The 27,989-nt window shown below is 41.3% G+C and overlaps 1 protein-coding gene and 1 pseudogene across 7 annotated transcripts in view; one reads left to right on the forward strand and one right to left on the reverse strand.

Annotated features, from left to right (window-relative positions):
• LOC104668803 (serine/threonine-protein kinase Sgk3) overlaps nt 1-27,989 on the reverse strand; it is a 194,785-nt gene that overhangs the window by 86,051 nt on the left and 80,745 nt on the right. For 2 of the 7 annotated variants that reach the window (XM_030937864.1, XM_030937859.1), the window contains exon 1: nt 2,536-2,641. The exons of 4 other annotated variants lie outside the window; for them this stretch is intronic. The gene's annotated coding sequence lies outside the window, so the exon portion shown is untranslated. Of the gene's footprint in view, nt 1-2,535; nt 2,675-27,989 lie in introns of those variants that run through there. One more of the 7 variants, XM_010371587.1, reaches the window with a different exon arrangement.
• Nucleotides 11,071-11,645, forward strand: LOC104668802 (annotated as a pseudogene).

Below are 27,989 nucleotides of genomic sequence, written 5' to 3' on the forward strand. Positions count from 1 at the left end.
CTTTGTCTCAAGATGTTATTCCTGGGTAACTAGGAATAAATAAAATGGAGGGAGGGGAAAATAGGGCAAAATGACAGTGAATTAGCTTAATTAATTACTAGTCTTGTAGGAAATGTCCGCATCAGATCCATGAATTTGGTACCTCTGTGTGCCAGGCACTATTTTCAAGCATTTAGGATACAACAGTGAACACAACTGGCAAACAACTTCACCCACATGGAACTTACGCTCCTCAGACAACAGATAATGAATAAGTAAATAAACAGGTCAATATATAAGTGTGGTGTTGTATGCAATTTTAAATAGGAAGGTAACATCTAAACAAACACCCAGAGGTGACGGAGTGAGCTATACAAAAAGCTGGGGAAGAGTCAGCAACTAACAAAACAATAGCTTAAAATAATTTCACTCCACAATGCTTTTGAAGTTAGCAGCCACATTGCGACATACCTCTTTGGGACCCAGTCCTATTTCCTGGGGCGAGCATTAAGGGTTCCACTTCCTGACTCTATCCTACCCAATCAAGAAAACTTCACCAATAAAACGGCGATAAAAAACTGCCTAGTGGGTCAATTTGTTTATACTGGGTGTTTACATTCCCTACATGGGAGAAGAGGACTGCATTTTAAAAGGACAAAACCAAAGCACATTAGAACATGTTTGTACAAAGCTTAAGAAGACAATCATCTTGTTCTCAAAGCAATAATTAATGTAGCAACTTCGAGACTTGTGATTTAAATCAAAGGTACTGAAGAAAGATTATGAATCATGCAATTAAGCTACCAAGCAGGAGACTGCTGGAGAGGAAAGCCATTCACAGCACCATAAAACTGTCAAAAATAGGCCGGGCGCGGTGGCTCAAGCCTGTAATCCCAGCACTTTGGGAGGCCGAGACGGGCGGATCACGAGGTCAGGAGATCGAGACCACCCTGGCTAACACGGTGAAACCCCGTCTCTACTCAAAATACAAAAAAACTAGTCGGGCGAGGTGGCGGCGCCTGTAGTCCCAGCTACTCGGGAGGCTGCAGCAGGAGAATGGCGTGAACCCGGGAGGCGGAGCTTGCAGTAAGCTGAGATCTGGCCACTGCACTTCAGCCTGGGTGACAGAGCGAGACTCCGTCTCAAAAAAAAAAAAAAAAAAAAAAAAAAAAAAAAAAAACCTGTCAAAAATAAAGATAATAAATATCATCAAAACTAGAAATAATATCATCATTTGATTTTATACTTTGTTGATCAGCAGAGCTGAATTCTAGCCTAAGCTCTGCCATTTATTGGTTCTGAGTCTTTGGCCTCATCCTTATCCGTAAAGACCAGCTGGTCTGATTTTCCAGATTCCTTTGAATTCTGAGATTCCCCGCAGCAAGCTACGGTTCCTATGATGTTTATTTATGTATTGGGGGTGCTCTGTTTTACTTAGTTTTGCAATAATAGTACAAATAAGCATCCACCCAAAATGGCACAACTTAAATGTTCTGTATAAAGCGATATGAACTGCTTTTAAACAAACCCGCCTGAACTTGGTGCTTAAAATGAGGCTACATTCACCGTAAAGGCGCTGCCTCTTTTTTCATCCCTGTTTTAGAACAGCCTTCAAGACTCTGAGGTTTCTGTGGATGTGATTTGGAACAAGGTGGATGATCACATCAGGTAACACCCCTAGTGAAATAAAAGTAAGAGACCTTTTCTTGTGAAACTTGGTCTAAGAAAACTGTTCCAAAGGAATCCCCAAGCATTTCTAGCAACAGCTCTGAGGAAAGAAAGCACGTATATCTGGTGATGGCAATTCTTGACATTAATGCTCATCTGAATGCATAATAAAGAAAACAGCCAAAGTTTATTGTGGACTATGAGCCAGGTATTAACTCATTTATCTTCAAAAATTGCTGTTAAGTTTGGAACTATCATTATCATTTTACATACGCTAAAACTAAGGCATAGAAAAGTTAAGCAAATTGCCCAAGTTTTCTCAGTTAATAAATAGATTCAAAACCATGATTCCAGCTCCAAAGTCTGCGTGCTTCATCTCCAAGATACATGCCCTATGTAACCCCTGCTGTCCATGTTTAAGTAACAGTCCCGTTTCTACAACACCTTCCTTACAAACTGAATAACACAAAGTAAAAGTAAAGCCCCCACCGCAAACTCACTATCGGGTTTCTCCTCCTGTCCTGAACCACAAACTATAAATATATTTTAAAGATATACAAACTTGACAGTACCTGGGACTTCTCGACATTTAGAGGGGATGTGTGTGGAACAACTCAAACGTTTCCTGTCTCGGACCAAGTGCAGTGAATGAGTGCTGCGAAGTCGCAGCATGCCCGGGTGTGGAACCGGCGTCTCCTCTCAGGGGTTCACAGGAGGGGCCGCCCGCGCGCCCCACCCCGCGCTCCGGATGGGCGCGGAAACAGCACTGGGGCCCGTCACACCACACCTGCCTCCCGCGCCCTCGGGGTCCCTCCACCTGGCCCGCGCAGTGCCCGGGCTGTTCTCCGCCAGGCTTCCTCGTGCAAGCTTGATGAGCCATACGCTTACCTTCGGGGACCCACCCCCGGCGCGTGGCGAACGGGAAGCACCGCCACTGCTGCGCCACACTCCGCCGGGACCTGCGTCGTGCCACCACCTCCCAGCGGCACCAGCTGCGCTCCCTGCAGGGGCCAAACCTGTACGCCCCGCCCCTTGTGGCAGGCCCCGCCCTCACCAATCACCGCCGGCCACGCCCGAATATGGGCTCGATCAGCCCCGCCCTCGGAGCGCTTCGACCGCGCCCCCGAAGGAGCGGCGGGCGGGGTGCAACCCCTGGGCCTTAAGTAAATATGCTGGGGAGGAAAGGCGGGAATCCAGCGGATGGGAGAGAGAAAACGAGAGGACACCCGCGGGGAAAGTGAAGAGAGCCTTGGGCGGGGTGGGGAAATAAGAAGGCACTCTCCCCAGGTTCCCGCTAAAGTGTAGATCTCAAAACAACCGCGCTCATTCAAGACATTGGCATAATCTCATTTTCCTCGGGCGGGGTAGGAGTCACACACGAATTCACGGCTCCAGGCGTGAGACGTCGTTGGGAATGGGATTCAGAGGAGCAAAGAAAAGAAGCAATTCCTTTACTAGTCTCCACCACACATCCTTTACTTCAAAACCTGGGGAGTCGGCTCCCAGTAAGAATCCTGGAGTTTAAATTGTTAATCAATCCCGTTCCCTTCATAAATTATTAATCCCGTTCGCTTCAAACAGCTCAGGCGCATCACCAGAGAGCAGACGCGGCCGGGTTTGGCATGAATGTCCGTAGTGTGCTACTCTAAGGTTTGCGTCTCGGTGTACAGACAAAGGAAAACCAGAATCCTCGAAACGACTTGTTTTAATTATTAATGCATCTGAGTCTGGACGGTGAAAAACGGCTTGAGGCATCAAGCCAATAACTGAGTCGGGCACAGTTCCTACAGTCTCAGCTACTCCAGGGGCTGAGGCAGGAGAATCACTTGAGCCCAGGAGTTCTAGGCCAGCCTGGACCTGCATAGCAAGACCCTGTTTCTAAAATAAAAATAATATAACTAATGAATATGGCAGGGAAACAAAGGGCTCACTTTGCCAGTAAGCAGGATTGATACACAGTAACCTTTATTACAAGAATTTCAGAAAATAATGCCAAGAGGCCAGCCTAGCTCTGTAGCCTTAAGGAAAGTCACAATATCTGAAGTCTTCAATTTGCTTATTAGTAAAATGAGGGGATTTAGCCTGGTGACCTCATGGGCTCCAAATGGCCTCTCATACTCTAGAGTTTGTCCTGCCAGGCTGTACTCATAGGAGAGGGGAAATAATGCAGGGAAGTATTGTCTAGTCAGGAGCTACTCAGAGAAACTGGAAATTTTTAGAAAAAGTTTCAGGGATCTCTGGAATCACTTCATTCGACCTCTCCCTTCCGACTTTCCTGTTTGTAATAATAATAGTACACCAGTCCCCAACACATACTCTTATCAACAGTTTCCCTTTTCTTTTTTTGACCCACAGTCTGGAAAAATTAAATGGAAAATTCTAGAAATAAACAATAAGTTTTAAATGGTGTGCTGTTCTGAGCAGTGTGATAAAATCTCACGCTATCCCACTCCATCTACCTTCAATGTGAAGCCTCCCTATGTCCAGTTTGTCCATGCTGCAGATGTTACCCACCCGCTAGTCACTTAGTAGGCATCTCTATCATCAGGTCGGCTGTAGAGGTGTCACAGTGCTTGTGTTCAAGGAACCCTTATTTTACTTCATGATGGCCCCAAAGTGCAAGAGTCGTGATGCTGATATATTGTTATAATTATATTTTATTATTAGTTATGGTAGTTAATCTCTTACTGTGCCTAATTTAGAGAGTAAACATTATTATAGGCATGTATATATAGGAAAAAAACATAGTTTAGATTGCGGTTCAGTACTATCCGCAGTTTCAGGGAACCACTGGGAGTTTTAGAAGGTACCCTCTTGGCTAAGGGGGTAATACTGTATCATTCTTGCCCTAACTCAAAACCTTTGACTCTTCCCTCTCAGTCCTCATGTTTGGTCACCAGGTCCTTGGCTTTCTCCTTTACAGAGTCTCTTCAATGACTCTTCCATTTTCACTGCCATCTCTGTATAAAGAACAGATTCAAAGAACTCAGGGTGTTTGATCTGATCCTAACCTACATTTCCCACCTAATCTCCAACTCACTCTTGTGTACTCAGCTGTTTGACAGACTGTCTCCTCAATGTACAGAATCCACGACTTATAGCTAACATGCCTGCCACTGTACATGCAAACCCACTGCCTCCCAGCTGGAATACCCTCTTCTCAGTCCTAGCTACCTGTCTTGACTACAATAGCCCAGCTCAGGGACGTCTCTATGCAATAAAATGCTATAATACTTAGGATCTGCACCACTCACGTTAGCATGTAGCAGGGCTACTTTGTTTTGTTTTCTGCTATTTAGAATCTTTATCTCAAGCCAGTTATAGTGGCTCACACCTGTAATCCCAACACTTTGGGAGGCCAAGGCAGGCAGATCACTTGAGCTCAAGAGTGGAGTTTGAGACCAGCCTGAGCAACATGGTGAAACCCCATCTCTACAAAAAAATTTAAAAATTAGCCAGGTGAACATGGTGAAACCCCGTCTCTACTAAAAATACAAAAAAATTAGCCGGGCGTGGTGGCAGGTGCCTGTAGTCCCAGCTACTCAGGAGGCTGAGGCAGGAGAATGGCATGAACCCAGGAAGCAGAGCTTGCAGTGAGCCGAGATCGTGCCACTGCACTCCAGCCTGGGTGACAGAGCGAGACTCTGTCTTAAAAAAAAAAAAAAAAAAAAAAATATGACCCAGGTGTAGTAGTGCACGTCTGTAGTCCCAGCTACTTGGGAGGCTGAGTAGGAGGATCACTTGACCCTGGAAGGTACAGGCTGCAATGAGCCGAGATTACGCCACTGCACTCTAACCTGGGTGACAGAGTGAGACCCTGCCTCAAAAAAAAAAAAAAAAAAGAATATTTATCTTGCTGGGCACAGTGGCTCATGCCTGTAATCCCAGCACTTTGGGAGGCCAAGACGGGAGGATTTCTTGAGCCCTGGTGTTCGAGAGTAGCTGCAGCAATACAGTAAGATCCCATCTCTATAAAAAAATTAACCAGGCATGGTCCCTGGCTACTTATGACTGTAGTCCCAGCTACTTATGAGGCTTAAGTGAGAAGATCACTTGAGTCCAGGTGGTCAAGGCTACAGTGAGTCATGATTGCATCACTGCACTCCAGCCTGGGTGACAGAGGGAAAGCCTGTCTCAAAACAAACAAAAAAGAATATTTATCTCTCAAACTAAACTTTACACTTTTTTTTTTTGAGACAGAGTCTCGCTCTGTCACTTAGGCTAGAGTGCAGTGGCGCAATCTTGGCTCACTGCAACCTCTACCTCCCAGGCTCAACTGATTCTGCTGCCTCAGCCTCCCGAGTATCTGGGATTACAGGAATGCACTACCACGCCTGGCTAATTTTTGTATTCTTACTAGAGATGAGGTTTCATGATGTTGGCCAGGCTGATCTCAAACTTCTGACCTCAAGTGATTTGCTGGCCTCAGCCTCCCAAAGTGCTGGGATTACAGGTATGAGCCACCACACCCAGCCAACTTAAAACTATTTACTAGATGTCTCCAGGCCCCAGTCAACCAGGAATAAAAGTTTTCAATATCTTGAGGCTGGGCGCTGTGGCTCATTCCTGTAATCCCAGCACTTTGGGAGGCCGAGGCGGGCTAATCACAAGGTCAGGAGATCGAGATCATCCTGGCTAACATGGTGAAACCCCATCTCTACTAAAAAAATACAAAAAAAATTAGCCGGGCGTGGGGGGCGGGTGGCCTGTAGTCCCAGCTACTCGGGAGGCTGAGGCAGGAGAATGGGGTGAACCTGGGAGGTGGAGATTGCAGTGAGCCGAGATTGCCCCACTGCACTCCAGCCTGGGCGACAGAGTGAGACTCTGTCTCAAAAAAAAAAAAAAAAAAAAAAAAAAATTAGCCGGGCGTGGTGGCAGGTGTCTGTAATCCCAGCTACTCAGGAGGCTGAGGCAGGAGAATGGCGTGAACCCAGCAGGCGGAGCTTGCAGTGAGGTGAGATTGTGCCACTGCACTCCAGCCTGGGCAACACAGCAAGACTCCCGTCTCAAAAAAAAAAAAATTCAATATCTTAAGAAGGCGAAAAGAAATTATAGATTCATCCATAATTAGGCTGTTCAGATTACCTATAACAGCAAGATTCTGTTTTTCTCTGAAATATCATGATACTGAAGTAACACCAGTTACTTCATGCTAACCAAATGCTTTGATTGGCAGTTACATGTGACTGATTCATAAAAATGGAAAAGTAAATGATAAGACTTTTTTGGAAGACTAAGTCTTTGAGATTCATGGAGGTAAATAAAAAGTAACCTACCCACTCTTCTTCACCTCATTGCCCAAACAAGTGGTATACCCATAGCAAATGCTTAAAAATATATTAATCAGTCCATGATTATTTTCAACTTTCCTTGAATCCTCTCTCTCCTTCACTAAATACTAAAATACTGGTCTTTTCTTTTTCATGGAAATAAGATAGTGAGAGCTTCCTCTTTTTTTTTTTTTTTTTTTTTTTTTTTTTTGAGACAGAGTTTCGCTCTTTTTGCTCAGGCTGCTCAGGCTGGAGTGCAATGGTGCGAGCGCGGCTCGCTGCAACCTCCACCTCCCAGGTTCAAGTGATTCTCCTGCCTCAGCCTCCCAAGTAGCTGGGATTATAGGCACTCACCACCACGCCCAGCTAATTTTATTTTAGTAGAGATGGGGTTTCTCCATGTTAGTCAGGCTGGTCTCAAACTCCTGACCTCGTAATCTGCCCACCCCAGCCTCCCAAAGTGCTGGGATTACAGGCATGAGCCACTGTGCCCGGCTCCTCTTTTAATTTCAAAGAAATCCTCAAGAATAAGTCAAAAAGAATCACACAGCATTTCTTGGAGTTGGACTAGAAAGGTTTTCAGTGTTCTAGAAATAAACCCTTGAATCACAGCAAATTCCCTATGTTAGCAAGCTCTATGTACCATTAAGGTCTTTAGAGAGTAAATTTTCCTTAACTGCAACCTTACCCAGATGGTAAAATAGAAACAGAACCCAGTTTGCAGAATGACTACCAAGTAAGAGTAAAAACTGATTTGCAATCTATCAATGGCCCCTTGTGTTTTGAAAATGTCAATGGCACATTTCAGGGAGGCCCCAGAGTTCTAAAGTCTGTCCCAAACAATCTATAAATCACTAGTCACAGCAAACCTTTATAATGTTCTAGAGATTTAAGAAGTATTAAATAGACTAAATAACAATCACACTTCATCTATAGAGTGGGTTGTACCAGAGGCTATTGGTAATAGACTCTTGGAACTTTTCTCTTCCTGTCCTCAAAATGTGAAGTGACTATTAAGAGTAAAGCCTTAGGGGACTTCTGAATCCAGCCAACATGGAGTAACAAGGACCAAATTGGCCCTCCCACCTGAACCAACCAAAAGGAAAAAGGAAAAAGAGCCAGACAAAATATATAAAACATCTGTTTTCAAGATACTGGATATCAGGCAGTGAAAGAAAATGATTCCTAAGCAAACAAAGTTTACCCCAGCTTACTACTTTCAGATACCTTACACACTATGACACAGGAAGTGGAATGAAGGAGAGCCCAGCAGACTCCCCGAGTTGAGACGATTCGGCTATAAATCCAGGAAGAACAAGATGGTTAGAGTTCACAAGACAGTGTACAAGAGGAAGTTAAGTGCACAGAGAACCCTAGAGATCTGCCGAAGGTTCTCCTGGAGAATGTGACAATGCAGATCAGTGCGTGCAAATGAAGAAACTATAAAAAGTACAGCAAAGAAAAAAACATATGAAAGCATTAGACACAATAGCACTGGAAACTCACAGAGGGCCAGGAATAGTGACTATTCCCATCAGGTAGACTAGAAACGCTCCCAACTCAGTGGAAGTAGAATACTAAGAAGAGTCTTACCTTACTTAAACTGGGGAGGAATTAGCCCTAGAATAAATACTGCTTGGGTCCTGCCAAAAAAAAAAAAAAAAATGGAAGTAAGATCTGAAAGGATTGAACTATTTCCTAGTAATTTAACTCTATCTCAAATTAAAATCCAGGCATATTTATAAGAATAGAAAAATATCCAGCATCCAGCAAGGAAAAAAATCACAATGTCTGACATTTAATATTGAATATGTGGCATTCAGTATTACAAGGCATGCAAAAAAACAGAAAAATATGACCAATAATGAGATTAAAAAGTAATCACTAGGGGCCGGGTGCGGTGGCTCATGCCTGTAATCCCAGCACTTTGTGAGGCTGAGGCGGGTGGATCATGAGGTCAGGAGATCAAGACCATCATGGTGAACACGGGGAAACTCTGTCTCTACTAAAAATACAAAAAAATTAGCCGGGCGTGGCGGTGGGTGCCTGTAGTCCCAGCTACTAGGGAGGCTGAGGCAGGAGAATGGTGTGAACTCGGGAAGTGGAGCTTGCAGTGAGCGGAGATTGCCCCACTGCACTCCAGCCTGGGCAGTAGAGCGAGACTCCGTCTCAAAAAATTAAAAAAAAAAGTAATCACTAAAACTGACCTGCAACTGACATAGATGTTAGAATTAGCTGACTAGGACATTAAAACAGTTATTATAATGGTAATGTAGGCAGGTCTTGGTGGCTCACGCCTGTAATCCCACTTTGAGAGGACAAGGTAAGAGGATCCCTTCATTTCAGGAGTTCAAGACTAGCTTGGACAACATAGGGAGATCCCATCTCTACAAAATAATAATAATAATAACAACAATAGTAATATATTCAAAAAGTTAAGTAGAGACAAAGAAAGTATAACATTTCTAAATCTGACTTTTAGAGATGAAAACAATAATCTCTAAAGTGGAAAATACATTGGATAGGATTAACAGAAGATTAGACATTACAGAAGAAAAGATTAGTAAACTTGAAGACAACAATAGAAACTTTCTAAAATGTAGATAGAAATAAAGAATTAAGGCCAGGTGCAATAACCCACACCTGTAATCCCAGCATTTTGAGAGGCTGAGGCAGATGGATCACTTGAGGCCTGGAGTTCAAGACCAGCCTGGCCAACATGGCAAAATCCCATCTCTACTAAAAATACAAAAATTAGATGGGCATGGTGGTGCACACCTGTAGTCCCAGCTACTTGGGAGTCTGAGGCATGAGAATCACTTGAACCCAGGAGGCGGAGGTTTCAGTGAGCAGAGATTGTGCCATTGCACTCTAGCCTGGGCAACAGAGTGAGACTCTGTTTCAAAAAAACAAAAAAAAGAGAAAGGTAAAGAGAATCGATGAGCTGTGGAAAAATTTAAGCAGCCTAATATACTTGCAATTAGATTCCCTGAAGGAGAAGATAAGGATGGTGTTGGAGAATGGGATAGGAAAACACATTTGTAGAAATTATGGCTGACATATTCCCAAATTAGATGAAAACTATAAACTCACAGATCTGACAAGTGCAATGAATTCAAACACTAGAAACATGAAGAAAACTACACCAAGGAACATCATAATAAAAGTACTAAAAACCAGTGATAAAGTGTTAATAGCAGCCAGAAGAAAAGATATGTTATATATGGAGGAACAAAGTTAAAAATGTCAGCATATTTCTCATCAGAAATAGTACAAGTGGCCAGGCACAATGGCTCATGCCTGTAATCCCAACACTTGTAAGAGGCGGAGGAGGGCAACGGGCAGATCACCTGAGGTCAGGAATTTGAGATGAGCCTGGCAAATGTGGTGAAACCCCGACTCTACTAAAAATACAAAAATTAGCTGGGTGTGGTGGCGCATGCCTGTAATTCCAGCTCCTCAGGAGGCTGAGGCAGGAGAATCACTGGAACCTGGGGGGCAGAGGTTGCAGTGAGCTGAGATGGCACCACTGCACTCCAGCCTGGGTGACAAAGCAAGATTCCGTCTCAAAAAAAAAAGTACAAGCAAGAAGTAGAGCAACATCTATAACGTACTGAATAAAAAAATTTGTCAACCTAAAATTCTTTACCTAGCAAAAATATCCTTCAAAATCAAAGATATATAAAGATCAAAGATATATAAAGCTATATAAAGATTTTTTCAGACTGAAAAAAAAGCTGAAAAATTCATAACCATTTGACTCATACAACAAGAAACATTCAAGGAAGCCCTTCAGACATAGAAAAGTTATTCTGGATTTCTGGAAATAATCTACTAAGAAATGAAGAGCACTTGAAACAGTAACAACAGAAGTAAACATATTTTGATTTTTTAGTAATTTAAATCTCTAAAAGTTAACAACTTTAAACAAAAATAGTAATAACTAATTGTGGGTTTATATCTAATGTATCAGTAAAATATATGACAACAGTATTATAAAAGCTAGCATTAGAGACATGGAAGTATATTATTGTAAGATATATCCTATAAGTGTAAGTATTGTATAAGTGATGTGGTATAATTCAAATGAAGATAGACTGTAATAAATTAAAGATATATACTTAAATCTGGTTGACAGCAGCAATAATCCAGAATGGCTACTCTGATCTATGTTGATAAGGAAAATGGAGAACCAGGTACCCTTGTGGCTGCAAAGGATGGGCTGAAGCTGGGGTCTGGACCTTCAATCAAAGCCTTAGATGGGAGATCTTAAGTTTCAACACCACGTTTTGGCAAAACAGTCGATGTTCCACCAGCCTTACCTAAAGCTACCAGGAAGGCTTTGGGAACTGTTAACAGAGCTACAGAAAAGTCAGTAAAGACCAGTGGACCCCTCAAACAAAAACAGCCAAGCTTTTCTGCCAAAAAGATGACTGAGAAGACTGTTAAAGCAAAAAGCTCTGTTCCTGCCTCAGATGATGCCTATCCAGAAATAGAAAAATTATTCCCCTTCAATTCTCTAGGCTTTGAGAGTTTTGACCTGCCTGAAGAGCACCAGATTCCACATCTCCCCTTGAGTGGAGTGCCTCTCATGATCCTTGATGAGGTGAGAGAGCTTGAAAAGCTGTTTCAGCTAGACCCCCCTTCACCTGTGAAGATGCCCTCTCCACCATGGGAATCCAATCTGTTGCAGTCTCCTTCAAGCATTCTGTTGACCCTGGATGTTGAATTGCCACCTGTTTGTTCTGACATAGATATTTTAAATTTCTTAGTGCTTTAGAGTTTGTGTGTATTTGTATTAATAAAGCATTATTTGTTTAATAGAAAAAAAAAGATACATACTTCAATCCTAAAATAAAATAACCATTAAAAGGAAAAACAGGAGTTATAATAAAGGAACAAAGGACATAAAATGGGATAATAATGCTTAATCCAAAATAAGGCAGAAAATGAAGAAAAATGAAACAAGGAACAGATAAATATAAAACAAATAGCAATATGAAAGACAAACTTGACCAGGCGCGGTGGCTCACGCCTGTAATCCCAACACTTTGGAAGGCTGAGGCAGGCAGATCACCTGAGGTCGGGAGTTCGAGACCAGCCTGACCAACATGGAGAAATCCTGTCTCTACTAAAAATACAAAAATAGCCAGGTGTGGTAGCGCATGCGTGTAATCCCAGCAGCTCGGGAGTGTGAGGCAGGAGAATCACTTGAACCTAGGAGGCGGAGAATGTGGTGAGCGGAGATTGCACCATTTCACTCCAACCTGGGCAACAAGAGCAAAACTCTGTCTCAAAAAAAAGAAAGCTAGAGCAGCTATATGAATATATCAAGAATATTTCAAAGCAAATAATATTACTGTGGAAAGAGAAGGTCATTTCATAATGATAAAGGGGCCAATTTATCAAGAGGACATAATTCTAAACATTTATGCACTTAATAACAGAGCTTCAAAATATATGAACAAAAACTGAAAATCCTTCAAGAAGAAATAGACACACCCACAATTATAGTTAGAAGTTTCAAAACTGCCAGGCGCGGTGGCTCATGCCTGTAATCCCAGCACTTTGGGAGGCCGAGGCGGGCGGATCACAAGGTCAGGAGATCGAGACCACAGTGAAACCCCGTCTCTACTAAAAATACAAAAAATTAGCCGGGCGCGGTGGCAGGCGCCTGTAGTCCCAGCTACTCAGGAGGCTGAGGCAGGAGAATGGCGTGAACCTGGGAGGCGGAGCTTGCAGTGAGCTGAGATCCGGCCACTGCACTCCAGCCTGGGCGACAGAGCGAGACTCTGTCTCAAAAAAAAAAAAAAAAAAACAAAACAAAAGTTTCAAAACCCCTTTCATAATAACACAAGTAGAGAGAAATTCAGCAAGTATATAGAAGACCTAAACAACACTATTAAACATCTTGAGATTTTACACACACATATATATATATATATATTTTAAGACGGTTTTGCTCTGTCGCCCAGGCTGAAATGCAGTAGCAATCTTGGCTCACTGCAACCTCTCTGCCTCCTAGGTTCAAGCAATTCTCCTGCCTCAGCCTCTCGAGTAGCTGAGACTACAGGCACACGCCACCAGACCCAGCTAATTTTTGTATCTTTCGTAGAGACAGGGTTTTGCCATGTTGGCCAGGTTGGTCTCAAACTTCTGGCCTCAAGCGATGCACCCACATCAGCCTTCCAAATTGCTGGGATTACAGGTGTGAGCCACCACAACTGGCCAACTTAATTGATATTTATAGAACACCCCAAAATAGAATATATAAACTTTTCATGTGTACACAAGATATTCACTGAGGCAGACCATATTCTGAGCCATAAAATCAATAAACCCAAAACAATTCAAATCACACAAAGTATGTTCTCTAACTATAATAAAATTAAATTAGAAATCAGTAACAGCAAGACATTTGGAAAAATCCAATTTTTTTCCTTTCTTTTTTTTTTTTTTTTGGACGGAGTCTTGCTCTGTTGCCCACGATGGAGTGCAGTGGCATGATCCTGGCTCACTGCAGGCTCCGCCTCCCAGGTTCACACCATTATCCTGCCTCAGCCTCCCTAGTAGCTGGGACTACAGGCGCCCACCACCGCGCCCGGCTAATTTTTTGTATTTTTAGTACAGACGGAGTTTCACCATGTTAGCCAGGCTAGTCTAGAACTCCTGACCTCAGGTGATCCACCCACCTTGGCCTCCCAAAGTGCTGGGATTAAAGGTGCGAGCCACCATGCCTGGCCAAAATCCAAATATTTTGAATCCAAATATACAACCCTAATAACCCATGGGTCAAAGAAGAAATTGAAAGGAAAATTAGAACATATTTTGAACTGAATGAAAATGAAAACATAACATATCAAACTTTGTGGAGTGTCCTAAAGTAGTACTTAGAAGGTATTGCCCATATTGGAAAAGAAAAAAAAGCTCAAATCAATGACCTCAACTTTCAACTCACCAACAATAAAAATAAGAGCAAATTGAACCGTAGTGGGAGAAAATATTTGCAAATTACATATCTCATAAGAGTCTAGTATCCAGAATATATAAAAAACTTGTTTGACTCAACAGCAAAGACAAATAATCCAATTTTAAAGTAGTTAAAAGACATAAATAGGCATTTCTCCAAAGAAGATATACAAATGGCCACAGGCCTATGAAGAGTTGCTCAACAACATTAGTCATTAGGGAAATGCAAATCCAAATCACGATGAGATACCAATTCACACTCACTAGGATGGCAGTAATAAAAAAAGTGAAAACTAAGTGTTGGTGAGGATGTGGAGAAGCTGAAGCCTTGTACATTGGTGGTGAAAATGTAAAATGGTGTGGTTGCTGTGGAAAACAATTTTGAGGTTTCTCAAAAAGTTTAACACAGTATTTCTGTATGACCCAGCAATTCTACTTCTAGATATATACTCCCCCCAAAAAACTGAAAATATGTATTCAAACAAATACTTGTACATGTTTGTTCACAGCAGCACTGCTCACAATATTCAAGAGGTGAAAATAACCCATGTGTCCATCAGCTAATGAATGGATAAACTGTGGTGTATACATTCAATGGAATAATTATTACCCAGCCATAAAAACGAATGAAGTACTGATACATGCTACAAAATGAATGAACCTTGAAAACATTATACTATATTTATATTTATATTCCATATAAATGGAATCATACAGTTCTTACCTCTGATGTCTGGTTTATTTCATTTAGCATAATGTTACAGGCACTTAGCCTATTTCATAGAAACAGAAAACAGATTGGTAGTTGCCAAGGGCTGTGGATTGCCTGAGACCAGCCTGGACAACATGGTGAAACCCCATCTCTACTGACAAAATTAAAAAAAAAAAAAATTAGCCAGCTGTAGTGGAACATGCCTGTAGTCCCAGCTATGGGAGGCTGAGATGGGAGGATCACCTGAGCCCAGGAGGTTGAGGCTGTAGTGAGTCAAGAGCAGGGCAATGCACTCCAGCCTGGGCAACTGGAGTGAGACCCTTTCTCAAAAATAATAATAATAATAATAATAATAATAATAATGTACAAATTAAATTCAGAAAAGGTACAATATAATTTTATTATTTAGAGATTTAGAGATGTGGAAGGAAATATAATAAGGACTAAAAGCAGAAACATTTAAAAACATTTAACATGGTTCCTTCCCAAAATTAAATTGACCTAACTGATAAGGGGACTTCTTTCAAATGACTTCAAAATAAAGGATATCTTTCCGTAGTGGAATAAACTCAAAGAACAAAAGAACTGTAAAAATAATTATAAAAAAATCTTAAACTCTATTCAAGTAATCATTATATGAGATCATATTCGTGTTGTAGAATAAAGAAAATGGGTCAGGTGTGGTGGTGTATGCCTGTAATCCCAGCACTCTGGGGGGCCAAGACGGGCAGATCGCTTGAGCCCAGGAGTTCCAGATGAGCCTAGGCAACATGGTAAAACCCTGTCTCTATAAAAATTAGCTGGGTGTGGTGGCACATGCCTGTAGTTCCAGCTACTCGGGAGGCTGAGAGATAGAAGGATCACTTGAGCCCTGATGGTTGAGGCCGCAGCGAGCTAAGATCATGCCACTGCACTCCAGTCTGGGCAACAAAGCAAGACCCTGCCTCAAATAATAATAATAACAGTAATAATAACTTTTTAAAAAGGAAGAAAATTAGTAATTATCTTCATATCCTTAAGAACCAGGAATTCTGATGTAGGAGAAAGGAGATACAGATGAGGTTAGGTTTAAAAAAACCAAAAAAACCTGTAGTACTGAATTTCAGTTGGAAGTATCAGTATGAATACATGTTGTATTTTATCTTTAAAATATATATATGCATATTTTACGTGTACATAAACATATGTATATATATATAAATACACATATATATTTATATTTATGTATTTCCTAGCTCTAGCATGGGAAAGGCTAAAATCAATGACCAATCCAGGGAAATGAACACCTCTAGTACCAAGATTATGGGCCCTAAATATTTCCCACTAATATGAACTAGGGTTCCTTGGAGAATTGGCTGATTGCAGACCTGCAGCAGAAAATGTACAAGATGAGCCTGGAATGTCCTAACTTCCTTACTTTCTAGTATGATATCAGTGACTACCAGAGTCATGTGAAAAACCTCAGAAACTAATTCAAGATGGCAAAATCGATCGTAAAAAAGAATCACCATTATGAATTGAAATATATTGAACATGTAAATCCATGAATTTACAAAGATACTAAAAAACAGAAAACAAACCTCATGGGTTACCTTTGGATAACCATAAGGAACTAATTCATTGTTCTGAAAACTGGTAAATAAAAGGTAAGAACCAAGCCTGTATCCTGCCTTCCAATATAAACTGCACTCCGGGTAATGAAATAGTCAGTGAAGAGAAGTTTCTTGTTACAGAAGAATTCCAGGTAATGCATAAAGACAGAATACTACCATTTTGCAATGAATTAATGAATTAATGCATGTAGGCAATGATGATCAATGGCTACTTATCTCATAAAAAGAGTGCTGACCAAACATTTTATGCCTCCTGATGGAAAAAGACATCACTATGCAATATTCTTGCCAAAATACTCGAATCTAAATCTCATTAAGTTTCTAGCTCTAACTTCCAATTTATAGGGACTGCAGGGGTCAGAAGTACATGTCAAATGACATCATAGGGATGCAATCAGTAAACTTCAGTGGGAGATCCTACAGGCTAAATGACCTGGTTTCTTTATAACATAAATTATAAGGGAAAAAAGAAAGGCAGCAGATATACAGAATAAAAAACAATTAAAAAAATTATGAGGCAATTTGAGAATTTGAACATGACTACATACCCAGTAATAAGAAATCATAAAAAGAAAAAAATCAGTGGTTTTTTTTTTAAGTGTAATGATGTTATATTTTTGTTTTTGTTTTTGTTTTTTGAGGCACGGTCTCATTCTGTCACCAGGCCGTAGTGCAGTGGTGCAATCTCGGCTCACTGTAACCTCTAACTCCCTGGTTCAAGCCATTCTCTTGCCTCAGCCTCCCGAGTACCTGGGATTAAAGGGACATGCCACCCTGCCCGGCTAATTTTTGTATTTTTAGTAGAGATGGGGTTTTACCATGTTGGTCTGGATGGTCTTGATCTCCTGACCTCCGGCCGATGTCATGTTTTTTACAAGTCTATATTATAGGCTGGACGTGGTGGCTCACGCCTGTAATCTCAACACTTTGGGAGGCCAAGGTGGGTGGATCCTGTAAGGTCAGGAATTATCTCTACTAAAAATACAAAAATTAGCCAGGCGGGGTGGCATGTGCCTTTAATTCCAGGTACTTGGGAGGCTGAGGCAGAAGAATTGCTTGAACCAGGGAGTTAGAGGTTACAGTGAGCCGAGACCGCACCACTGCACTACGGCCTGGTGACTGAGTGAGACCCCGCCTCAAAAAACAAAAACAAAAACAAAAATATAACATCATCACACTTAAAAAAAAACTACTGATTTTTTTCTTTTTCTTTTTATGATTTCTTATTACTGGATATCTAGTCATGTTTGAATTCTCAAATTGCCTCATAATTTTTTTAGTTGTTTTTTATATCTGTATATCTGCAAAAGTTAGCCGGGTATGGTAGCAGGTGCCTGTGGCGGAGGTTGCAGTGAGCTGAGATCGCGCCACTGCACTGGGGGACAAGAGCGAGACTTCGTCTCAAAAAAAAAAAAAAAAAAAAAAGTCTAAAAAGTCTATGTTATAGAACTAATGCTTAAATATTTACAGATGAAACAATCTATTGTTTGGGATTTGATTCAAAATTACGTGTGTGTAGGGGCAGGTGAGTGCAATAAGATTTAGCCATAATTAGTTAACTGTTGAAACAGGGCAGTAGGCTTATGAAGGCTAATTATACTATTCAGATGACTTTTTTAGGTTTGTCTCCAAATACAGTCACAGTCTGAGATACTGGGGGCTAGAACTTCAACATATGAATTTGAGGGGACACAATTCAGGCTATAACACTTTGGCTAACTCCTCGCTCTCTGGGAATCAGTCTAAATTGGACTTTCTCAGGGAAGCTTTCCTTGACCCCTGACTTAAGTGAAGGTCCCTGTTATATTCACATAGGAGCCTACACTTACCCTGTTAATACATATCGTTTAGCACACAGATGAAATTAAATAGTCATTTAATGTTTTATGACTGTTTCACCTACTAACCCCTAAGAGCCATAAGGGCAGGGACTGTGTTTGTCATGTTCACCACTGGGCCCACAGGGTTTAGAATAGTGTCTGACATACTGGGATCACTCAATGAGTATAGGAGTGGTGTATGGTGTTACAAAATGGGGGAGTTTCAGAGATGAAAACAAGATCTGCAAGCCCACCAGGAAGGATTCTGAGACCAGCAGCAACCATCTGGGAGACGTGTACAGGCTGAGCATCCCTAACTCAAAAAATCTAAAATGTTTCAAAATCCGAAACTTTCTGAGTGTCTATATGATGCTATAAGTGGAATATTCCACACCTGACCTCATGCGACAGGTTGCAGTTAAAACGCTGGTGCACAACACAGTTTTATCAGTTTTATTTAACATCCCCAAGGGGGTTATTGTACAATAATCTTTTAATCAAAACACAGCATCACAGGCAGAGACTGAGAGTCTGCTGTTATTTGTTGTTGCTGTTTTTTTGTTTTTTTTGAGATGGAGTCTCACTCTGCCCCCCAGGCTGGAGTGCAGTGGTGTGATCTCGGCTCACTGCAACCTCCGCCTCCTGGGTTCAGGTGATTCTCCTGCCTCAGCCTGCCGAGCAGCTGGGAGGGATTACAGGAGCGCTCCACCATGCCTGGCTAATTTTTGTATTTTTAGTGGAGACGGGGTTTCGCCATGTTGGTCAGGCTGGTCTTGAACTCCTGACCTCAGGTAATCCACCCGCTTCGGCCTCCCAAAGTGCTGGGATTATAGGCGTGAGCCATCACAGCTGGCCGTATTGCTGTTGTTAAGCAGTTGATGCAGGTATTCTGGGGATGCCCCTGTGCTGCCTGGTTACCCTAAAAACATTATTTTCTCACTGTATTAATGGTGTGCCATATTGGTTACTGTTAAGCGTTAACGTGTGAATAAGTGGGAGAAAATGATTGCTTATCACTAGCATATAAATTCAGAGTCAGAAATGATGGTGATGCCAAACAAGTAAGGATTGACCACATGGGTGATGAGATCGTCCACATGGGTGATGAGATAGTGACACCTTTGCTTTCTGACGGTTCAGTGTACACAAATTTTGTTCCATGTACAGAATTACTTAAAATATTGCATAAAATGACCTTCAGACTGTGTGCATAAGGTGTATATGAAACATAAATGGGAATTTCATCTTTAGATTTGATTCATATCCCCAAGAGATCTCATTATATATATGTAGATATTCCAAAATCTGTAAATACCCGAAATCCAAAACACTTCCCGTTCCAAGCATTTTGGATAAAAGATACTCAACCTGTCCCAGCAAATCAGTAATCTTGGTGGTCAAGCCTCACTGACTTTAATCCCACTGAAGTACTGAATTAAGGGGGTTGAGTCTTAATTCCAGTCCTGTCTCAATCATTAATTTAGCAATGTAAAAACGGGGCAATGTTCCTTAATTTTTGCATTATCTCTCATTCCTCATTTGCAAATACAGGAAATTATCTAAAGCCAACATTGGTCACAATTTAAACAGAAAACCCCTGATCTGTGAATATCCCAAACCAACTCTACCCCATGCTGCTGAGACCCTTGTGTGCCTTTGATGGGAGTGTTAATCCCAACATTTCCTTTAACAACCAATTTTGCTGAAGCTATGTGAGTCCCACCTCCAGGCCGCTAAAGTTTTCTCCCATGCTGCAAAAGGGGGTTACAAATCAAAGCTCCAAAGAGCCTCCAGCACTGCCAAAAGACTCAGGGGCGTAGAGGGCAATTGGAGTTCAGAGGTCATAAGGGCATTTGAAGTCTATTCACAATCTTGTGACTTGGTTAGGAGTTAAGAAGTGATATCCATGACTTCTAGGAGAAAGTGGATTTGAATTCAAATGAGTGGCTAGAATATTTTGGAGGTATGGAGAGGGGAAGATCATATTCTTTTTTTTCTTTTGAGATGGAGTTTCACTTTTTGCCCAAGCTGGAGTGCAATGGCACAATCTCGGCTCACTGCAACCTCCGCTTCACGGTTCAAGTGATTTTCCTGCCTCAGCCTCCTGAGTAGCTGGAATTATAGGCACCATCATGCCTGGCTAATTTTGGATTTTTAGTAGAGATGGAGTTTCTTCATGTTGGTCAGGCTGGTCTTGAACTCCTGACCGCAGATGATCAACCCTCCTCGGCCTCCTAAAGTGCTGGGATTACAGGTGTGAGCCACCGTGCCTGGCCCATATTCTTTTTTAAAACAGTTTTTGCCAGCTGGGAAAGCATATTATGGAGAAAAGCAAAGTCTCAGCAGTTTACGAGTATCTAGCCCTAGTCCTCTCCTATGCATTTGCCTAACTGTATATATTGACTACCCATGTGACTTGGGACAAGATTCTACCTTGGTTCATCTAGGAATAATTACTAGCACAAGAGGTGGTTGTGAGTATCACATAAGGTCACATATGGAAATGCATTAAATGCAGAGGTTGGGAGTGAAGAGCTTCATGGAAGCTACAGAATTCTGGCTGCCACCTCTTAGGAACTGTGTAACCTTGGGCATGTTTTAACTTTCCTTGCCTAGGTTTTCTCATCTGTAAAATGGAAATAATAATGGTACCTATCTCTTGTGAGTGTTGTGATAATTAAATGTAATAATGTTATTATACCTGAAACAAGCATCCAATAAGTGTTAGCTATTTATTTTAATGCTTTGTAATATTCAGAGCTTTTTCACCTAATATGATCTCATTTGATTACCTCAGAAATCTGTAACTTCTGGCCAGGCGTGGTGGCTCACACCTATAATCCCAACATTCTGGGACGCTGAGGTGGGAGGCTGAGGCTTGAGTGCAGGAGTTCGAGGTTACAGTGAGCCATGATCACGCCACTGTACTCCAGTCTGGACGACAGAGCGAGACCCTATCTCTAAAAAAATAAATAAACCTGTGACTTCCCACTCCCTTCGAACTCCTCACTCTCTTTTACTCTCCCCTCTCCCCAAGCAATGTCCTTGTCTCGTTGAAAACATCAGGCTTAATCTCCCTCAGTATCCCCCACATCCTCAAACCACTGTGGATAAGCACCTGGCCCTCTTTAGCTACTTCCTCTTCTCTTTCTGGAAAAAAACAACTTGCATTTCTGTAAAAACCACATGCAGCACAGTTTTCTGCCTGAAATGCTCTGTCTCCCCCATCCCCAGTTTTTCACCAGGTAACTCCTACTCCTTACTCTAGATTAATTTCAACTATGTCACCTTCTTGAAGCCTTCTCTGACCATCTTCTGCGAAATGGGGGATATTCCCATGGCTCCCTAAATTTAATGCTATCTTAAATTATCATCCTACATAATAATTCTCTCTTTGCATGTTTATTTCCTTTACATCCTTAGAACCTAGCACAATATCTGCCCTGTAGGTAACCAAGTGCCCCAGATTGCCCCAGATTCTTGGTTTTAATATTGTCAAGTCATGCATTCCAGGAAACTACCACAGTCAAGGGTGGCTGGTCACCATAGTACACATGCAGTAAGTTTTACTGAATGAACGTAGTCCGCACTTGCTGTCTTGTCTTCCCCCTCTACTATTCACTCTTCAACCCAACGTCATCAGCTTCCACCCTGACATCCCATTTGTTGGCACATGGTACAATGCTCTCCTTGTGGCCAAAATCTATTGGACACTTTATAGTCCTTCAAAAATTGACCTTTCAATAAATGATTTTTAATAATCAGATTATTCCTATTGTGCACCTATTATTTCTTTTTTTTTTTTTTTTTTTTTTTTTTTTTTTTTTTTTTTGAGGCGAAGTCTCGCTCTGTCGCCCGGACTGGAGTGCAGTGGCCGGATCTCAGCTCACTGCAAGCTCCGCCTCCCGGGTTTGCGCCATTCTCCCGCCTCAGCCTCCCGAGTAGCTGGGACTACAGGCGCCCGCCACCTCGCCCGGCTAGTTTTTTTTTTTTTTGTATTTTTAGTAGAGACGGGGTTTCACTGTGTTAGTCAGGATGGTCTCGATCTCCTGACCTCGTGATCCGCCCGTCTCGGCCTCCCAAAGTGCTGGGATTACAGGCTTGAGCCACCGCGCCCGGCCTATTATTTCTTATAGTGAAGCAAGATAGTATTAAAATATCCACATTTATTAAGTGTAGATAGACTCAAGGAATCCATACATTGTTTTAAATAATTCAAAATAATTCAAAATGTCATACCATATTTATGATTCATTAAAATAATTATAAGATGTGATCAATGACAGGTGTTTTCTGAATAAGAACTTTCCAGAAGTGATGACTCATATTTAAAAAGTACTTAAGACAATGAAAAAAGCAGTTCTCCTTTTTCATGAAATCCAAATAAGAAAATAGAATGGTATTTCAAGAAGCTCATAACAAATTAGTTTTTTTCATTTAAGCTCTGAAAATGTATGTATAGAAACGATCTATAAAAATGAATATGTAAACCAGTACTTAAATTTAATGAGTATTTTTAAGCTAAAGAACAGATTTTCTTAATATCCTAAAAGCAGAGGCTTTCCCACAACCCTTCTCATTTCTTTTTTTTCACGCCATTCTCCTACCTCATCCTCCCAAGTAGCTGGGACTACAGGCACCCACTACCATGTCTGGCTAATTTTTTTGTATTTTTAGTAGAGATGGGGTTTCACTGTGTGTTAGCCAAGATGGTCTCGACCTCCTGACCTCGTGATCCGCCCACCTCAGCCTCCCAAAGTGCTGGGATTACAGGCGTGAGCCACCGCGCATGGCCTTTTTTTTTTTTTTGGAGACAGGATCTCATTCTATCACCCAGGCTGGAGTGCAGTGATGTGATCTTGGCTCACTGAAACCTCTGCCTCCTGGGCTCAAGCAATTCTCCCACCTCAGCCTTCCAAGCAGTTGAGACTATAGGTGCACCATCACCATGCCTAGCTAATTTTTGTATTTTTTGGTAGAGGCGGGGTTTTGCCACATTGTCCAGGTTGGTCTCAAACTCCTGGGCTCAAGAAATCCACCTGCCTCAGCCTCCCAAAGTGCTGGGATTACAGCTGTGAGCCACCACACCCAGCCCCTCACATTTCTCTCTCTCTCTTTTTTTTTTTTTTTTTTTTTGAGATGGAGTCTCACTCTGTTGCCCAGGCTGGAGTGCAGTGATGTGATCTCAACTCACTGCAACCTCCACCTCCCAGGTTCAAGTGATTCTCATTGCCTTAGCCTCCCGAGTAGCTAGACTATAGGCATGTGCCACCACACCTGGCTATCATATTTCTTAAGACTAAATATGAACCAATCCTCATCAAAGAATAATGCCTAGCAATTGCCTGTTTACATATTCTTCAATCCCACTAAACTCTATGTTCTTTGAGGGCAGGATTGGATGGCATCTCTAGCACCTAGAAAAATAGGTGCCTGACTCAGGCTGGGGCAAAATAAATGTCTTAAGCAGAGAACTAGGAAGGAAGGGAGGACATTTTTAAAGTGAGCGATATTAGATTGTTATAAAATAAGAATGTTTCAGAAAGTAGGGCATTATATCAGAAATGTACATACATTTTATTTGTAAAACATTTCCAGATATGTACAAAGGACAGCATTGGCAATAAACACTAATCGCTAAGTTGACTATCATGATAGCCCTTATTGACTCATCTCTTCTTGAATTTGCAGAATTTCAAATGTCACAGTAAAAACTGATTCAGTATGCTACTTCCATATAGTAGAAGATGCACTGGGAATCAAGGTAGCCTGAATGTATAGAAAAGAATTCCTTTTTTATCCCAAACCCAAGAAATCTGAAGGCAATTTTTTCACCTCCCATATTTAGAGATTTACACACACACACACACACACACCCCAAAAACTATTTCCAGGCAGAGGCTGATACTCAGTTGCCATGTACCAAGACAGTCATTCTATTTTGTACATACTTAATATAATTTAGCCATTATTATTATTATATTCCAACTCTGAAAACCATGTCTCATATCTTTATATTTCTGCATCTATATATAAAAATATCTAAATAATCTCAAATTCCTCACTTGCTAGCCTTTCTTAATAAATCAACATCTCTAATTTCAAAAGCAAACTATTCTTCCTAGAAAAATTGCTAAAATTGATATCACATTATCAAACCACTGATTTGAACCAAATTATCTCAATCTCAAATCCTCCTTAAATTCAAAGAAAAGCAAATCACGTTTCATACGAAATTCAGAAATTAAGCAACTGGACTAGCAATTCCATTCCTGCTCACATTCACCAATAGATGTGTGCCAGAAGTCAATGTTTGTACCAGCCAAAAACTAGCAACAACCCAAGTGTCCATCAGGAGAATAGGAAATTGAATACCTGAGTTTTTACTGTTATTCTTTGTTTTGTTTTTGTTCTTATTTTTTGAGACAGGGTCTCACTGTGTAGCTAAGACTGGAGTGTAGTGGGTAGAGATGGGGTTTCACTGTGTTGACCACACTGGTCTCAAACTCCTGGCCTTGTGATCTGCCTACCTTGGCCTCCCAAAGTGTTGAGATTACAGGTGTGAGCCACTGCACTCAGCCAAAAATAACTTTTCTATAAGATGAAACAAGTCCAATTTTGCTCATTTTGACATATTGACCGAATAATTTTCTGAATAATACAACATAGATCCATCCCTTCCACCCTCATATTTTCTTTACCATTCTCTCACAAGCATTCATTCATTTAGAATATCTAGAGATTTAGCCGGGCATGGTGATGCACGCCTATAGTCCTGGAGCTACTCAAGGGGCTGAGATGGAAGGATCGCTTGAGCCTGGGAGGCCGAGGTTGCAGTGGACCAAGATAGTGCCACTGCACTCCAGCCTGGGCAACAGAGAGAGACCCTGTCTAAATAAAAAAAAAAAAAATCTAGTGAGAATTTCACAGGAAATAATTTAATATCAAAGTCAGAAGTCCCTAATGGCCAACTCTGACATGACAAGTTTCAAATTGATGAGTCCACCATCTTTTAAAAAGTAACTCAAAGCGATGACAACAGTATGTAGGTAATTTTCAAAATTAAAATTGATGAGCCTACTTCTTATACTCGTCAGGGTAGAGAGTTCATTGATCTCTAAATCAGTGGTGTTAGAAGGAAATGTGAATCCAGGGCACTGCTGGCCTGGTCCTGTGGGTCCCTTGCCAGCAAATGAGCATGAGGTCAGGTCCAGGAGGATCGAGATGCTGGTGATGTCAGTAACAGCAGGGATGACACATGGCCCACAGGCGGGATGAGCCCAGCATATTAATAGTGCATTAACATAAGAAGGAAAAATCTGTCAAGGCTTGACATATTTATAAATTCCCCTAGGTAATACCCAAAACTCGAGTAGCTTAGCAAACAAATTATTTCAAAAATATGGAGTTCCCTCCAGCAACTCACTGTTGTTTTTATAGGTTGCCAGTTCAGCACAGTCAGGGATCAATTCTTTAGAAACCTTTGAGCATAAATAAATACTACTTTAGTGGCAGTATTTTTTAAATGTACCAAAACGATCTCCAAATTAAATCTTCTAAGAATGAGAAGAAAGGATTTATATTATATAACTTTCAACTGCTAGCTTTGACTCAGCAGAACATCCTGAGTAAGTAGGAGGCAGAGTAGGAGGAAAAGGCAGTGTGTTAGATGTTTCACATACCTCAATAGCAAGAGCTGAGCCTGGTGCTGAGGCCTTCATAGGCATTACCTCATGTAATCCCAATAAGGAAAACCTTTTGAACTCTCCACTGGACAGACGTGGAAAGTGAAACATTAAGTAACTCACTGAGATTCACAGTTAGTGATCCACAGTGTGAGAATCCAAGCCCAGGCCTGTCCAACACTAATGCTTGTGTTCTGTCTGCTGTGCTACACAGCAAAGCACACTGCATCATTTTTAATAGAGACTTAACAAATCAAATAGACTTTTAAAAAATGAAATTACTAAGTGGCTAAAAGTTTAAAAGATAAGAAGATTTTTAACTTTATATTAAAGTGGTACAAAACGGCAGCATAATGGGACCTTGTCTCTACAAAAAAATTAAAAATTAGGCAGGCGTGGTGGCGCACACCTGTAGTCCCAGCTACTCAGGAGGCTGGGATGGGAGGATCACTTGAGCCCAGGTCAAGGCTGCAGTGAGCTGAGATCACACCACTGCACTCTGCCCTGAGTGACAAAGTGAGAACCTGTCTCAAAAAAAAAAAAAAAAAAAAAAAAAAGGCAAAAGAAAAGTAAGAAGTCTAAATGATCACACATAGGACCATTCTTTCATAATGTGACACCATACCAGATCTTGGTCTCCTTTAGTTCTCCTACAAGTCTAGCCCTGGACTTTCTAAAACAGGCATTCTGTACTATATACTCAGAAAACTGTGTGGCTGTTTAAACTACTTGAAGATAGTCTTTTATTCTAAGTAATTACTTGGTAAGAAATTTGACAGAAGTTGCTGAGAGGGAAAAACCATGGTTCTGTGCTCAAAAAACAACAACAACAAAACATTAAAATGAGGTTAGGGAATAAAAGTCTATTTTAAAAATAAACCTCACACCTTAATACCATGAGAACAACTTTCAGAAAGCTACATTCAGCATGCTTTGAATTATGAATCGTCTCCTGATGTCATACTCTGGATATTTGAATTGGCCATGAAAGATCAACAAACACTAGCCTGTCAAAATCTAAAATTACCATGGGGAAAAAAAAAACCTTTATTTTTTTGAAATGAGAAATTCTAAAAGGCAATTCAAAATCTATGTAATACCCTTTCTATGCCCTCTGGAAAATGGTATGCCTGTGAATACTTCCAGAAGGATTTCATCTTTGTAAATACATTAACATTGACTAATTAGGTGTCAACAGCCCTGAGTAAAAGAAACATTAGCATAGTCTCTCCATTTACAAAAATATATTTTTTTAGGCCCATATGATGGCTCACACCTGTAATCCCAATACTTTTCGAGACAAAGGTGGGAGAATCACTTGAGGCCAGGAGTTCAAAACCAGCCTGGGCAACACAGCGAGACCTGGTCTCTACAAAACAAAATTAAGAAAAATTAGCCAGGTATAGTATGGTGCGTGCCTGTAGTCCCAGTCACTCAGAAAGCTGAGGTGGGAGGATCCCTTGAGCCCAAGAGTTCAGAGCTGCAGTGAACTATGATTATGCTACTACACTCCAGTCTGGGTGACAGAATGAGATTTTGCCATTAAAAAACAAACAAACAAAATGTAGAGACAGGATCTTGCTCTGTTGCCAGGCTAGTTCTCAAACTCCTAGCCTCAAGCAATCCTCCCATTTCACCACCTACCTTCCCTCCCCAAGTAGCTGGGACTATAGGTGTGAGCTACCATGCCCAGCTCTCACCATTTTAAATGATGTAGACAGAGAAACTGGTCAGTTGAACGGTTCAGGAAATGACTTGTTTTAAAATGTTGGCAAAAAGATGTTTCATCTTTTCTCTCAGAATTCCCTTCAAAACTAGAGGCAAAATACAAAAGAAAAGAGAAAGCCCACACTATCTAGAGACAGAAAGCTGATGGAGGAGTGAAGAACAGGCAGAGGGTAGAAGGCAAAACCTAAGAGCCTGAAAAGAACACCAGATAGGAATGAGCTAACCTAATCTGCAGAATCGGAGAAAAGGCCCAGAATTTGATGCAATAGGCAATAGATAAGAGGCTGCTTTTCTAGAAAACCTGAATAGTCCTGGAGAAAACAGCTGCTGCTGCTATAATCTATGGTGGTCCCTATCAAAAAAGCTGGCTCAGCTTTAATAAGTCTGCTATGGCTTGAACGTTTCCCCTAAGCAAAGGTTTTGGGAAGTGGAGTCTTTTGGGAGGTGTTTAGGACCAATGCCACTATAGAAAGGGTTTGCAGGAGTGGGTTTACTGTCTTCCACTCACTCTTCTGCCATATGAGGACACAGTATTCCTCCCTTCT

Source organism: Rhinopithecus roxellana, chromosome 9, assembly GCF_007565055.1.
Source record: "Rhinopithecus roxellana isolate Shanxi Qingling chromosome 9, ASM756505v1, whole genome shotgun sequence".
NCBI classification, from domain to species: Eukaryota; Metazoa; Chordata; class Mammalia; order Primates; family Cercopithecidae; genus Rhinopithecus; species Rhinopithecus roxellana.